This window comes from Mytilus edulis, chromosome 4, assembly GCF_963676685.1.
Source record: "Mytilus edulis chromosome 4, xbMytEdul2.2, whole genome shotgun sequence".
In the NCBI taxonomy this organism is placed as follows: domain Eukaryota; kingdom Metazoa; phylum Mollusca; class Bivalvia; order Mytilida; family Mytilidae; genus Mytilus; species Mytilus edulis.
The window spans coordinates 19,858,586-19,876,058 of record NC_092347.1 but is presented as its reverse complement, the minus strand read 5'-3'; the positions used below and the strand labels follow the sequence as shown (position 1 = coordinate 19,876,058).

Here is a 17,473-nt window from a genome sequence, read left to right as displayed (position 1 = left end):
TAAGTGAGTGTTTCACTTGAGAAAAAAACTGAACTATGAAAATAAGGTCAGGGACTATGGACATATGACAGACAAAAAATTCATAACATAAGGTATATGTATACAAGGTATGAGGCATCCAGTTCTTCTCTGAAATATAAAGCTTTGTATAAGTAGTTACACTGTCTGATGGCTGCCACGATGGATTCTAACCTCTATATTTATCTTGCATTCTGCATTTTTCATTGCAGGTAACACATAAACACCGAAGAGTAACATATAATGCTTATTTCAAGCGTAGATCCAGGATTTGGTTTACCGAGGCTTAGACAAAAACTAGAAAAGTGTTTTTTTTTACCTAAGAGATCATTCAGCTAGCTAGCTAGCTAGATATATCAGAAAAGTACAAAGCATGAGGGCATAGGCATAATAAATATTCCAAATCCAGACTTGCATTTATTATACACGGTCTATTGATTCTCTTCCATGGATTTAACAAAACTATAACTCAGCACACTTACATTTATAGAACAGCTTACACCATTGGCAGATCATAAAACTTATAAATTTCAATATTGTATCTGAAACCAATTGATTTATTCTACTAGTCCCTCATTTTATAAAACACTAAAAAAGTCATAAAGGTCAACAACATTGAAATAAAGTTATTCACCAATACTACTGAACCAAATCCACTATACAGATGAAAAATGGAATATTAGAACTTGAACATTTATATCTTAATGCTCAACTGAAGAGGTTTACACAAGTGTTATCATCAATTTTTCTATTATCATTTTTTTTTTTACACTTAGTAAATTGACATATTTAAATATTACAAAGTTAAACCCTTTTCTAATACCAACAAATTACCTTACCTGTTGAGAAGAAACAGCTGATTAATAGAAATCAACATCCATGCAGGTGAGAGTTTACCTGTAACCAATTACAAACACATCAACTATAATTCCTGGTCTCACTAATTTGTAACTATACAATTATTATCAGTTCAGCTACCCAGCAAGTCTTAATGTTATCACTATAATAAACTATCTCACTAAATCTTTATATTATTATCCTTATTATAGACTTCAGCAGAAATCTATATGATATAAATATTGGTGTAATATTATCAATAACCACCTACAAGAAATCATGTTATCCACTTTACTGATCGTAGGATTACAGTATCCATTTAAAAATGGTCATTTACGACCAAGGAGAAAATCTCTACTTGATTAAAAACTGATATTTATGTTGACTATTTATTATAAGACTTATGATCAATATCAAGCGTTCAGGTGTATAATTTTACCTTTTCTTTCATTCTATCTGGTAATTCAATCAAAATGTCTATATCTAAAATTAACCCTTCTCTATTGTCGAAACTTCACTGTTAATGCTGTCTTTCAACTATTCAGGGGTAACCTTAAACCAAAAAATAAAAATAAGCATATTAAAAATAAGCTTTGTAACGCAACAAAACATATATAATTGGGTAAACAATATATATTTCTTTATTACATTAATACCATTCTATACTATTTTAATTTTAAATACAGTTAAATATACTGTACTTGAAATTTGTACAATTTGTATGAATAAACTATATACTTTAAGGTATAGAACAAAACTCTTATTCTGCATGTTTTAAATAATAAATTCCATTACAAGAAAAGAGCCTCTGAGTAGGTTCACAAAATGTCAATATTGGCTCTTAAATTTTTTGAAATCTCACATTTAAAAATAATCAAAAACATTTGATGGACAAAAACTATAATCATATAACAAAATCACAAAGTTCTGGTGCATTGCAACAGTAATGATGTCATTATAACATCATAACTTTAACTAATTTTTGGCAAAACTTTGTGCTGCTTCAGAAGACATAGGCTATATGCCTGGATCAAAATATTTGTTTGATAGCTATCATCATAGGATGTAAAAACACATCCATATACATCTTTTTAGAATATTTTTTCATTGAATGGAATGACCAAAGTTCCTTGGAAGAAATATATATCTTAAAAATGCATTTAAATATGAAATATACAATGTAGCTAAATTCTATTTTTAAGTTTTATACACTTTAAAGGCTCTCCAACATTGTCTTAAAAAGCAGTTGATGTACAAAATGTCTAGTTTATCAGAACTTGAATTATTGAGATCCTTAATAGTGGTTTTCATCTCATTTTATCTGAAAGTCTATTTTATAGAGCCAAAGAAGAAGATATATTGAGGCCACTTTTTTGTGATGAATTTGAAAATCAAAAAGGTTTCCTTGTCTAAATTAGAGACTCAAAAGAGCCTACATGTCACTCACTTTAGTCTATGTGTGCATATTCAACAAAGGACACTTTCCAACAATTTAGATTTAATGAATTAATGACAAAAATCTCTGTTTAGTTGATCTTGTATTGCAGATCATTTGGTCTTCAAAGCGTCCCTTTTTCTTCTTTAGTTTTTGTTCAAAACACAAAAGAGGGTTAAACAAATCTTAATTAAAGGGCAATCACTCCTACAAGAGTAACAGTCTACTAACTAAATCGGCAAAGTTTGACTTGTAAGAACTTGATATGATGATCATTTTGGGGATTTAAGTGTGTCCCATTTGCCATTTCCCGTAATTGACCCTGTATAATTAGAGATCCCTTTTGTAGTTGTCTCCCTTATGAGGGACATTAATTTTTATTTACAATGGAGAGCTAGCAGAAAGAGTAAATTTACTTGTGCATAATGTGAGTAACCTTTAACCTAAGGTTTTCAAATATACATTTATTTGTTGTTAAGCTAAATACCTTTGACATCAGAAATTATTTTTCATAAAAAAATTAGTTAAACCGCTGATAAATCACTTTCTATTCATCATGCTTTGCATAGGCAATAGCCAATTTTGTCCAGTATAGAACCAGTCTACGATTAACAAGGGGCAGAAATTTGTTTAAAAAATGTGTTATACCAGAATCAAATCGGTAATTGGCAAATGGACTATTACAACTTTAAACAGATATGGCAAAATGCAAAAAACATGTAAATATCGTCATCAAAGGGCAATAATTCCAATCAGGAGTCGCTGGATGATTTCCTCCATCTTGTCTTAATTAAAGATATTGTTTTGCAAATCCTTTTTGCTTCTTTAAGTTATTATAATTTTTAAGATATAAGGCAAAAACAAAACTAGAGACTCACCTTGGTCTATGTGCATATTAAACAACGGACACACATTAAAAACAAGAACAGGATTTATAACAAAATTCTCTGTTTCGGTGATTTTGACTTGTTTGAAGATCTTTTTTTTACTAAACATTCTTGCTGTTTACAATTATCTATAATGAAAATGGCCCAGTGTTTCAGAGGAAAGATTTTAGTAAATATTTACAAAAAATTGTAAAGAATTTACTTATAAATGGCCATTACTTTTAATGAGGTCAATTGACAATTTTGGTCAGCTGTTTATAAATACTTAGCAGCTGAAGTATTGGAGTTGGCAGGAAACGCTGCCCATGACAACAAGAAGAGCAGAATTATTCCCTGCCATCTCTGACAGAAATGATGAATAGTTGAACAAACTGTCTGGTGTCACCATTGCCTAGGGTGGTGTTCTACCAAATATCCAGGCTGTAGGTCTGATCCTATCTATTGTAATATTCAAGATAATAACCAAAAACTGCAAAATGGAAAAAAAAATAAGTCCATTTAAAAGTAAAATACGGATAAACAGGCCCCCAAAAATGACATGTGTAAAACCATTCAAAGGGAAAACCAAAGGTCTAATCTATATCAAAAACCAGAATAAGAAACACTTTTTAAAAATCACATCAACAAACGACATATCCTGATTCCCATCTTACGACAGGTGCAAACAAATGACTGTATGTTCAACTCTAGAAGTCTTTTGATTTTTTATGTTGTTCGGTTGCTGTCATATTAACATATACCCCAAAACAAAAAAACTTATTCATACCTGTCTTTAGTTGAATTTCATGGAGTACCATGTATATTTACAATAGATGTTTCCTTGGAGCAGGATCTGCCTACCCTTCCAGTGCACTTGAGATCACCCCCAGTTTTTGGTGGGGTTTGTGTTGCTTATTCTTTAGTTTTCTATGTTGTGTCTTGTGTACTTTTTTTTCCTTCTGGTTTTTATTTCTTTTTTTGGCCATGGCATTGTCAGTTATTTTTTATCCATGAGTTTGAATGTCCCTCTGGTATCTGTCGTCCCTCTTTTTTGGATGCAAAATGTGTAGAATTTTTATGAGTTCAATAACTGTCACAAGATATGAAACTCAAATACAATATCTTCTTATAGTAAAACATTGCTTCATATTAATCCTTAAAGTACCTTATATTAGCTACAAGATATCATTTCATTTCACTGCATAATAAATTCAGGTAACAGACTTTAATATCTTAAAACTCTGTTCTACTTGTTAATATGCAAGTGGAAGTCTCCAAATTGGAGGTTGAATGCTTTTCAGATATAAAAATCAAAATCAAAACTCAAATTGTATTCAGTATTAAATTATGAAGTTTAATGTAAAGTTATAATAAATGGACTTGCACAGATTTTGGTAATTATTTGTACACAATTGCAACTACCTCACTGACAGCCCAGGACTTGTAGATCTATAACAGTTAAGCAATAAATAATGCATTTATCACTTTTATCATCTGAAATATTACTGATTGAATTATTTTCAAAATATATAGGTGAAGATTTGTCATCCATTTCTATTTAAAGCCATAACAAATGATATCTTATATTTAATAAAAGTACATGTAAGGCTACATATGTCTAAGCCAATTCCTACATTATCAATGCATGTGTTATTTACTGAACATTAATGTACAGAGAGATATAAGTTCTCTTAAATATGCTACTATTGTTAAATTAATGATCTGATCACAGATAACTCAATATTTAAAAACAACATATATTATTTCATGCATATGTAATATAAGTTCATAAAAAAGTATGCTGGTTTAACATAACTTCAAAAGTAACTGCAATATCTCTATGGAAAACCTATTAGTAATTCTATATAAGATGTAATTGAAATTTCTCAGCGTATTTACATTCACTTAGGTATTATTCTAAGTATTGCAATTTTATCTTAATTTTAACTAGTCTCAAGTAAATACATTGAAAATTTAAATAAATATTTAAAAAGACTACTTTATTAATTTCATGTTATGTGTCAGACACATAAAGTTATTATACATGTTATAAGATAGCTATGTTACTATGTCCTGTATATTTGTATAAGTTCACAACTAAACCTTCGTTCATCTTTTTAATAATTTTAAATCTGCTCATTTAATTGTTTTCATTTTTAACCTGCTTGAACATACAAATATCTTAAAAAATAAAACAAACCAAATCTTTGATTGAAGCCTTCCTGAGAAAAGAGAATGATGATGGTCAATTATATAAAAACATCAAAATGGTTAATATTTTTTTTACTGTATCTATTGTAAGACCAGACTGCATTGTGAAATATATTCTGAGCCTAAATTAAGAGCTTCAGTGTAAGAAAATTTCCAGTAAAACAAAACAAATGTATAATTGCAAACGAAAACTCAACTCCACTCAAAATATAACCAAGCTAATAGTGCATCATTGTATAACAGAGAAAAACAATGATTATGGGTTATCATATGTAAGTAGTTAACATAAACCTAAACAAATGGCCTCAGTGAAAAAGTGTTCTTGCCTGGTAAAATTTGTTTTGCAAAAATGGTAATTAACTAATTTGCAACTTTTGTGAGTAGATCATATGAAACTCAGTGATCAATAAAGTAAGAAAATCAATTGTTCCAAAGTACTATAGAAAGAAATGAAAGACCCCTAAAAAATAAAAGTTAATGTAGGTTGCATATGATTTACAATAAAATTTAAAATTAAACATATTTTTATTTTTAAACAGTTATTTTAGAATATTATCAGTTGGTAGATGTAATTCTGACAGTACATATTTTTAATATAGCCAACATTGGATTGAAAACTTTACATTTACAGCAAATTCCTAATATTTTTTTTAATGAACATTTTTGCTGTCATATGACATTATTTTTTCAAAAACCAGTTTAGGAGAGATAACTCCAAAGTATTTATATGAATACTGAACTCTTGAATCTTATTCACATAAAAAAATAATATAGAAATAAGGTCACAGGAAGAGCAGCAGTAGTGTAAACAGTTAAACGACATTAGAAGTTCCATATTCCGTCCTATATTAATTACAATAGACAAGTGACTCTACAAGATGATATGACCTAACTCCAAAGTTTTTCATAATTGAATGGCTGATTGCCTTTTAAATCCATCATTAGTTAGAAAACAACTGGAATATTTGGGTTAGATTGGCCAGAGTTAGGAAAGTTGTTTATTACACTTTAATAGAGACTCTCTAAGCTTGCTAAATGTTTACCTGTGTTTGGCTTCCAACTCAGTAGGTTCTAACCAAGTATTAATGCAGGATTTACATCAATAGGGAACTTAGTCATGTTAGTGCTGATGGCAGAAATTCAGTTGCACCTACAAATATATTTGATAAAAAAAATCTACATGTATTCTTACATATCAAAAGCTTAATTCATAACATGGTATGTTGACTTTTTAATCATTGAAGACAATATGTGAAGTCCAGATATTTAATTTTGGTACTGGTAAATTTAGAAAATGTATTATCGTGTGATGTGTTTTCGTACTAATAACAATTTTCACTTATTAAGGTTTCCACTGTTGAGTTTTTATTCATGTGTGTAATCAAATTTTAAAAGAATGTTCTGTCGAATGTTATTAGGTATCTAGGTTTTTTTTGGCAAGGCTAACTACGATATTTTACTATTTCCGATTATTTTGCAATTTCCATATGTCAAGAAACGGCTTCATATGTTTCAGCATGAAGTAAAAACTTAATCTGTACACTGACAGGAAATGATTATTAAATGCGGAAATGAGTATTTTTTAAAGTCTAGGTTCTGGTAATTGCTTGAATCAAACAAAAAATTATTTAAACCTTTTCAGTATGTACTTAAACAAACTAGTAAATAGTTATTGGTTGATGTTTCATGTGCTGAATTTCTAACATTTGGATTTTTTTTTCAGATTGGCAAAGGGTTTCTACAAAAGATCCTATTTTATTTTAATTTAAAATGCAGTTTTCAAAATTTGTGATAAAATGCAAAAAGCTAAGACTATTTTCATCTTTAAGTATGAAGGTTGTATAAAAAGAATTGTCAATAGAATGTTGAATGAATGGAGTTTGAACTATATAAGAACCCTGAGTTAATTTTAACTTGCTGGTTTGTAATAAAAACAACCAAAAAATCATGTTACAGTCGCATGTCTTGAAGATCCTGTGTCTGACAGACAAATGGCATAGCTGTACTTCATGTAACCCTTCAGACTTTTTCTCAACAACTATTCTAGTGATGCATATTTTTGACATTAAATAAAAATGGCTGAAACAGGTCAGTTTTATTAAATTTGTTCTAACGTCTTTTAAACATGTAAAGCAATTTTGAATGTTTGAAAATTGTCAAGTTGTAGTGTGGTTGTTGTTCCAAATATAGAAACCGAAAAATTTAAACATGTCACAATATACGCGTGTGTAATGGAAACTGATGAAATATGGATAATACAAAAAAAAACATATGACATAAGAAAACATATGACACGATGATACTAATTGTGATGCAATCTATATTTATATAATTTTTCACAACAGTCATTTTTTTTGTAATTTATATGTTAAATACTAAATACTTAAATATATGTAGTCCGAGATGACTTTGACATCCAACTGACATCCAACGACTGTTTTGGTAGCAATACACAGTTTAATAGGAAAAAAACTTAAAATTGACACTCATAATTTTTATTATTCTTCAATTATCTAAAAATCAATTTTATTGTACAAAAACTTTCATTTTTAAAAAATTTACCATGGCCATAATGCAAAACTAAACTTCTGTGTATTGCTACCTTTGCCAGGCAAAACAGCCGTTGCAGGAATATCATAGGAATATCCAACTAAAATTTCTATGATGAAATTTTTTTTTTCGCAATGCATTAATACTTTAAAGCATATTATCAGCATTTTATTGAAAAATCCTATGCGAATCAAGTATGCAAAAAAAAAACCAATTCAATGGAGGAAAGGGTTTAGCTATTTTTCATTGGTTTTTATAACGCCATAGCATCCAATGTATAAAAAAAATAATATTCAGTGCAAATAACGGGGAAAATAATTATTCAAATTCTGTAGTGAACTTTAAAGTTATTTTCCAATTGATAACGTTTACTCTTTGTTAGATGAAAAGTTGTGCCATAACCACATGGATCTTTGTGGTAGAGAGCTCGAAAGGAAAGGGGAGTGCAACATTTTCATCATCGTTTTAACGTCCTCCATGCAGATATAGGTGTACTCGGTTCACTTTTCTCTTTTTAAAAGCTCTTATAATAATAAACTTTAAATAATTAACCAACTTTTTCTTATCATATTTATATAAAACCTGAGAGTGATTTCTATGCAAATCCTTGAACGAATTAATATCACAATTTACTGTCTTTCTTCTTCTTCCGTTAGCAGTTGACTTCATATTTGAGTGTTTTAATAACTCCGCTCGGTAAAACAGGAGGCTTCTCCAATGAATAAAATTAAAAAAATTCCAAATATTTAAAACTATTTACACTGTACAATTTGGCAAGCTGGTGTCTAGTTAGGCTGCATCTAGGTCCAGGGCACACTGGGTAATCTGGCCCTGAACTCTTCAAATGTTGCTGCAGCTGCTACCGTGTCTGGCAGTAAGTTCCAGTCTCTTATAGAGCGTGGGAAAAAGGAGTTGTTCCTTTGTTGCCCTGATTTGACATTGTCTAAGTCTATGGCCACCCCTCGTTCTGCTGTTCCCCGGTATGTAGTAGATAGATGGTTGTATCTCCACTAGTTGGTTCTGGATTTTGTAACAAAGGACGAGTCGCTGGTTCATTCGTCTTCGTTGTAGACTATCCCACTGGAGTTGGTCTAAAAGTCCAGTGACACAGCCTGGGAGAAGTGTCAGTGTACTGGTTAAATACAAAACGTGCTGCTTTGCGCTGTACTACCTGCTCGAGGTCTATGATCAGTGTGGTTTGATGGGGGTGTCATACTGTGGCAGCGTACTCGATCGATTGTCTGATCAGTGCACAATAGGCTGTGTTATTGACAGATGGCTTACAACGGGCAAGGTTCCTGCGTAGAAAACGGAGGGTCCTGGTTGCTTTTCCGGTGGTGTTATTTATGTGTTTATTCCACTGTAGATCTTGACTAATGGTAACTTCAAGGTATTTTCCACTATCAACAACTTCTAGTGGGTGTCCATGCAGGGTGTAATTTGTTTGTAGGGTGTGACGCTTGTTAGAGATCCTCATGACGGTGCTATTTTCTGGATGAAAACACATCTGCCACTTGTGTTCCCATTCCCCCAGGGCAGTGGGGTCTCTCTGGAGAGTTGCTGCATCATCAGGATTTCTAATTTTCCTGTAGACCAGGCTATCATCTGCGAACAATCTTACATCTGAGGATGTACAATCTGGCATGTCGTTGATATATGTCAGGAACAGGAGAGGACCTAAGACTGTCCCTTGTGAAAGCCCGGATAGAACACCCAAAGGAGTAGATGTATGTCCTTCTAGACTTGGTTCTGCTGCTCAGGAAGTCCTGTATCCAGCTCAACTTTGTCCCTTTTACCCCATAATGTGACATTTTCAATAGCAAGCGTAGGTGTGGTACCTTGTCAAAGGCTTTTGAGAAGTCCAGTAGAATGATGTCTGTTTGGTGCCCCTGGTCCAGGTTTTTTGCAATCTGGTTTAGCGTTACGACTAACTGGGTCTTACAGGATCGCCGACTTCTGAAGCCATGTTGTTCGTCGCATAGAATGTGGTGTCGATCAAGGTGAACCATTACTGTGCTGTGAATAATATGCTCTAACAGTTTACATGATATAGATGTCAATGAGACAGGCCTGTAATTTGAGGGTTGGTGTTTCTCTCCTTTCTTGAAGAGTGCCACGATGTTCGCTTTGCGCTTTGACCTCAGGCTCAACAAAACATTTTGCTGAAATAATAGTTAATTGTGTTTTGTATGTTTTTTGTTCCTTAATAAGTTTTTTTTCCTGGTTTTACACCCTACAGCCAAGATTCTGTGTCGCAGATGATATCCGGTTTGAGTATAATTTACCGTTGCTGCAAATTCAGAAGTTTTGTCTTTGATGCTTCTACAATTAAATGTTAGTATTCTTAAGTTCCCATTTGTTGGTAAGTTGAATACATTACTGCTGGTGGTTCTGTTTTTGTTCTTACTACTTTTTGGCGAAGAAGTGTTTCACTTTGGTCTGTTGGCTTTTAGTGGACTGAATGCGTTTGATTTGATTGATTTGAATGCTTCTATAGTGAAAAAACATTCAAACAAGAAAACCAACAGTTTTATCTATTTAAAAACGAGAAACACTCATGACCCACATCAACAACGACAACCACTGAACAACATGTTCTCGACTTAAAACAGGTGTAAACAAATGCAGCGGATTTAAACGGTTTTTTAGCGCCAACCTCAGTTGCGGATCCTTTTTGGGAAATCAATGCATTTGAATTGGAACATAAAGTTGGAACTCCCCCTTTTATCCTGGGGTTAGAACCCCTTTTAAAAAGGCTGGATTCGACTCTTACCTGAAATAGTAGTGTAACATCACAACATTGTTACAAAGTTTAATCTTTCACTGACTATGACACTATCAAATAAAGGTTATACATACACAAAAAAGTTTATTTCACGAAACTTTACTAAGCGATGAACAGACAATTCGCAATACAAGGAAGCAGTAATTGTTTTCTTTATTATTACCTCCGGTGCAAATTTTGATATTTCCAGAAATCACTGTTATTATCATACTGTGAGATTTGTTGGCATTTTTTTCTAAATATATGAAATTTAAAACACATCAAATTCAAGAAGTGCCGAATAAGTGCAGTTAAAGGTTGAAGTTGGTGGATCAGAGAAGCAGTGGGTGTTTAAATAATTGCTATTCAATAAAAGGTCCATAATATGGAAATTAGTGATTATTATCCCATGTAAAATATATAATGAATCGCAACCTAGTGCAAAATCTAAAGCTCCTCGGAACAGTTTTCATCAATATTCATGCATGCAATAAGCCTTATAGCATTATTTACAGTATTTTCAAGTGGCTCTCCAAACTTCATGTCCTTCATATTGTATCACACACTAAAACTTATCTAAATTGCCCATATACTGGATAGTTATGAATAATTTACCAATGGATTTTAGCAGAAAAAAATCAACTGAGTTTTAATAGTATTTTTGAACACATGATAAAGAAACATAATATGGAATGATCCATTAAAGAACCATCTTCGCTAGCCAAGGGTTACGACCCATTTCCATCCGCTCCACGTGGAGAGGAGGGAAGTGGATCGTAACCCTTGGCTAGAGAAGATGTTAAAAAACATTCTTGCAAAATTTCAATTATTTAACATGAAGTACATACATCCATGATAACATTTTTTTTATTGTTTAAAGCTCTCTTATGTGTCATACAGGTCGTTTCAATGTGACATTTGAATGATGGTGGAATCGGTCAGTCCAAATAAATCTGAAGTCCAGTCCAAAACCATGTCATAATGTACCAGCAACATTACGATTCACCAGTATAAGCTGTGTCAGTATTCAAGAAATCTCACTTAAAAACCCAAGAATCGTATAAAGTAAGGATGAAGAAGGACTAAAGATATATGTTGTAACTACCATTTTGATTTAAAAAAAAAATTGAGGGAAACCCGACCTTTTCAGATATATAACAACTGTACAAAAAGTAGTTGAATTGTTGACTTAATATCATAATCATACAAAACCTGTGCTGAAGGACAGACAGCCAGTTAAAGTGATTACTATAGGGCATAACCAACATTTTAGTGGGCCCTAATTACCTCTCCCTAAATTTCTTTCTCAAATAGTGCAAGTAAATGTACTGATTAGTTCACTCACATTAAAATTCAATGAATTATATCTCGGAAGCGTTTCATCCTAATAATAATTAAGTGACATTTTTGCCCTGCTAACCTGAAATTGCATTAAGACATATATAATTATAACAAATACTTGATGGGGTAAATGACCAAATTATGGGTGATGCATATGTATACGCTATACACCCAGTCTGTATTGGGATGGAAGATCAATGTGTGCCTCCGTCTTAATTGTTTGATTTTAAATAAAGATACATGTCGCTTTCGTTTGTTTTTTTAGGGGTTTTGGTGGGTTTTTTTGCAGAATAACTTTGGTAATCCTTCCACACATCTCTTTTATTATGCACACATACACGTTGATGTAACATATAATAGCCATGGATGTATAAATATGCAGAAACGTTAAGAGCTATAGGACCAAATGGGACCTAAGAAAACTAGTAAAATTCTATTAAGATCAACTGTGCCTTATAGGTATATAAAACCTACATTTCCTAATAATTATTTTTTTCTTTAACGGGGTTTTTAAGAAAATATGTTCTAGGTCCTCAGGGACCAATATTCTATAAGCAATTGCATGTGTATCGTCTCTGTGATAGGAATAACACTTTGTAAATTTCGTGCATCCAAAGCGATTTTCTGGATCAAATTTCAACTGGAAATCTCAAACAAAAATATTTAAAAACCAGGGCTATATAAATAAAAGGTAACGTTAGGACCTATATAACCAAAACGAAATCGAAATAGTCAAATCCATTCCAAAGTCAACTATGATTGAAGAAGTTTTAATATTAATCTGTCCAACGTAAATATGTTTACAAAGATACTATGAAATAAGAAGATGAGGTATAATTGCCAAAGAGAAAACTCTCTAACAAAGACTAAATGACATAAAATATGACAGCTACATATCACCGTACGGCATTCAACAATGAGTTAAACCCATACCGCATAGTCAGCTATGAAAGACCACGAACTGACAAATGTAAAACAGTTGAAACGAGAAAAAAACTAAAAACCTGAATTATGTTGAAAACGATTAACGAAAAACAAATATGATATACAGCAACTTGTTGGATGTGTACTGATTGATAATTAAGTCTTAGATGCATTTTTTTCTTCAGTTGTACCGGTTTTGAACTAGCTGTCAGCAACTGCGAGTAGTCTCAGATCTGTACTTACTACTTAGTCTCTTTTTTATGTTGGGATGAACAAGTACCCGGCCACGTCCCTTCTGTGTTTTTTTTTTTGTTAGATGTATTTTTTTTGTATCCATCTGATGAGTTAAGCCTTTTTCGACTGATTTTTTTCGTTCTTATGTTGTACTGTTATACCACTGTCCCAGGTTAGGGGAGGGTTGGGATCCCGTTAATATGTTAAACGCTGTCACATTCTGTATGTAATTGACTGTCCTAAATCAGGAGCCTGTAATGCAGTGGTTGTCGTTAGTTGCTGTATGACATGTTTGTTTTAAGTTCATCTTTTTGTTATACATTAATAAGGCCGATAGTTTTCTCGTTTGAATTGTATTACATTTGTAATTTCCTGTTTTTTTTATAGCTGACTACGCAGTATGAGCTTTGTTCATTGTTTGAGGACGTACGGGGGCCTATAGTTGTTAATTTCTGTGTCATTTGGTCTACTGTGGAGTGTGGTATACATATTCTGTTGTATAGTTTATTTCAAACCAAAAGCAATACAGCTTATAGGTATATCATAAATATGTACATGTATAGCATAACAGAACATTTTAAATACAATAGGAGGCAAGACTACATAGTATAAATCATTCAGAAGATTGTCATGAAAATTTTATATCTGTGGCGTATTTCAGATATTTTCCTAAATTAGATAATTCCGAAACATTCTTTGTTGACAATAATTGAACTAATTTAAAAACAGATGCATTTGTATAATAATACCTTTTTATATACATTTTTCTAATATTTTCATATTTTGGACATTTTAAAATAAAATGAAACTCATCCTCGATGTCACCCTGGTTACATAAGATACATAATCTTTCATTTTTTGCTTTTTTAATGAATCTACCATATTCAATATTCAATTTGTGAGAACACAGTCTATACTTAGTTAAAAATCTAATACATTGTGGACTTAAATTTTTTGTCAAATAAAACTGCAATTGAACATTATCCACAAGGTGTTTATAGATAGTACATTTTGATGATGAATCGAAAAACATATTTCTTTCTTGAAGAAAATGGTCAATAAGCCTTTGTTTGAATAAAATAATCAATGCTTCTTCGCATACAACATTCTGTGCATACCACACATGTCCAAAACCTAGGCTAAGTAACATACATTTAACATTATTAACCCATGATGACTTATTTCCTGATTCACACTCATCATACATATCATTATATATAGCATTAAGAATACAATTTCTCGTCCGTAATAGACGAATCCAATATTTTAATATTTTTACTTTCCGAGATATCAATAAAGGAAATCTTCCCAACTCAGAATAAACCATTGCGGTAGCAGTGGATTTTTTAACAGTCAAAATATTTTTACAAAATTCTATATGAAGTTTTTCTATATCAGATGCATTATGAAAACCCCATATTTCACTTCCATATAATAAAACAGGTGATACATAGACATCAAATAAATACAATTTTGTTTGTACATTTAAACACATATGTTTTATTTTACCATACAACATTGATAAACATTTTCTGCCTTTGGCAGCAATATTTAACTGAGTTTGATTAAACTTTGCATTGTAATATAACATAACACCCAGATACAAATAATGATCAGCAACTTCAATAATTTCGCCATTATAAAACCATTTTTCATCGCTTCGTAATTTACCACCGTTTCTGAAAACAACCACCTTAGTTTTGCTTGTGTTTACAATAAGTTTCCACTTTTTACAATAATTATGTAGTGAATTCAACATATTTTGCAACCCATCAATAGTTTCGGAAAATATAACAGTGTCATCTGCATACATCAATAAAAACAATGAAAGTTCTTTTATGTCTACTGGTAGACATAAGCTATTAATAAACTCATTTTCAAAATCATTTAAAAACATTGAAAATAGTATAGGTGATAATGGTTCCCCTTGCAATACTCCTTTTTCTACAGAAAATATGTCAGAAAATCCACCTTTAAATTTTACACAGCTCATAGAATTATCATATAAAGATTTAATAATTGAAAAAAGTTTACCACTTATACCACATTTTGCAAGCTTATAATATAAAAAATTTCTATTCAAGTTGTCAAAAGCACTTTTATAGTCTATAAAACAACAATAAAGTTTTTTCTTCAATCCCAAATATTTAGTAATAATTGATTGTAAGGCAAAAATAGCATCAGTTGTGCCATGACCGGGTCGAAACCCAAACTGAGCATCAGTTAAAATGTCATTTTCGTTAGCCCACAATGTAAGCCTTTCATTAATAATAGTAGTAAAAAGTTTGCAGAAACAACTGCTTAGTGTTATACCTCTATAATTATCAGTAACATTTACATTATTTTTTTTATGCACAGGAATAAGTATTCCTTTACACCACTGTTTCGGCATATATCCAGTTTCAAAAATTACATTAAACAATTGCACAATTAAAGGTACGAGAATGTCTTTAAAATGTATAAAATACTCATTTAACAAATTGTCAGCACCTGGCGATTTGTTACATTTTAACTTCAACAAAATTTTACATACTTCTTCTTGAGTAATAGACGCATCAAGTTCGTTATACACACATTCTTGGTTATCAGCTTCAACATCATCGGTTATATTAGAACTGGTTTCAGCAGTTAGGTTTTTGAAATGATTATAAAAATCTGACGACTTTAAATTACAATTAGTGTTCTTCTTTCCATTTTTGAATACATCAAAAAACTGTTTCGGATTATGTTTTCGCCAATAGTCAATTTGGTTTCCTTCATATCTCAAGTAGTTTCGTTTAACGCGATTTTCATACGATTTGTAGTTCTTTTTTGACTCGATCAGAATTTTGCGATTCAAATTATTTCTGTTCCTATTGAAACGCCTAATATTACAATGATATATATAATACAGTTCTTTGCATCTATCGTCGAACCATGGTTTATTTGGCAGTGAGTTTTTATTGCTTTTAATGTTCGTAGCATTCCTTTTAATACAATAACGTTTTTCACAAAATGGTTTGAAGACAGTATTCAATGTTTCAGTAAGTTTTATAACAGTATTCTCAATACTTTGTTCTGTACACACCATTTGCTCAACGTTACTGCTCATTGTGTCCATATGACTAATCAAACTAGTTTTCATTTCCGTAATTTTGTCCGGATCCCATCTGTATGTGCTGTGAAAAATATTATCATCACTTGAATTGAATGTTTGTATACCAGTATCGGCTATTTCAAGCGTTAAACGAACCGGTGCATGATCAGACCACATATTAAAGTCCATAACAGCAAATTCATTTACAAGATATAAATAGTTTTTATGTATCAATGCATAATCAATAACACTAGATCCCAAATGGTTATAAAACGTTAATTTTCCTATTTTGTCACTAATTGATCGACCATTACATACCCGGAGTCCAGTAGATTGGCAAAGACGTAATAGTTTCCTTCCGAAATTGTTTACTGTTTTATCCTCAGAAAATCGAACCTGTTCTTCGTCATCACTATCATAGCTGATAAAATTATCAATGGTATTTTTAACCGTGATGTTAAGTTCATCGTTTTGTATAAAATCTGGTTTAATACCTATTCGACTGTTCCAATCACCAATAGCAGCAACAGGGCCTAAACTGCTGTAACTTGCGATGTCTTCAGTAAGACAGTCATAAATATCAACATCATATTTGTCATAAAAAATGTTATTTTCATGGGGTACATATACAAAACATATATAAACATCATTGCTTTTATCAAAAAATAAAGTTTTGTCCACCTTTACCCATATAACAGTATCATGAGAAACTTTCAATATTTCTATATGCTTTTGCAATGATTTGTTGTACAAGAGGACCATTCCACCACCTTTACCTTTTTTTCTTGGATAACAATTGATTAAAGATTTATTACCAAAAATTTCATTATTTATATCAGTATTTTCATCAATCCAACATTCAGATAAGAAAACAATATCATTCTTTACAAAATTTTGAACAAAATCTGCATTTTCAAGCTTATTTTTTAATGATCTATTTACATTCCATGAGACAATATTAAGCTTATGCCTAACCTCCTTTGAATCCTATGATTCAACAATCCCTTTTGGTTTGTACAAAACATTGTTTATATAGAGTTTATTATAAACCATTCTAACAGTGTGTCCCTCCTCTTTATTTTTCTTGAAAATAGGATACAGTTTTTTCCTTTCAGCAATAATTTCCGGTGGGTATTGTACATTTATATAGAAATGTGTACCCTTTAAATTTGGAGCCATAAACCTCACTTTCTCTCTTTGTTTATACTCGGAAAATT

General features: G+C 31.5%; 1 protein-coding gene across 15 annotated transcripts in view; it reads right to left on the bottom strand.

Moving 5' to 3' along the window:
- LOC139519165 (uncharacterized) overlaps positions 1 to 8,387 on the bottom strand; it is a 113,206-nt gene extending 104,819 nt beyond the window's left edge. For 6 of the 15 annotated variants that reach the window (XM_071311008.1, XM_071311021.1, XM_071311005.1 and 3 more), the window contains exons 1-4: positions 8,290 to 8,387; positions 6,411 to 6,517; positions 1,295 to 1,407; positions 858 to 915 (exon numbers count right to left, since the gene is read on the bottom strand). The gene's annotated coding sequence lies outside the window, so the exon portion shown is untranslated. Of the gene's footprint in view, positions 1 to 857; positions 916 to 1,126; positions 1,215 to 1,294; positions 1,408 to 3,562; positions 3,582 to 6,410; positions 6,518 to 8,289 lie in introns of those variants that run through there. The other 9 variants (XM_071311011.1, XM_071311006.1, XM_071311020.1 and 6 more) reach the window with 4 other exon arrangements.
- Between the last annotated feature and the right edge of the window lie 9,086 nt (positions 8,388 to 17,473).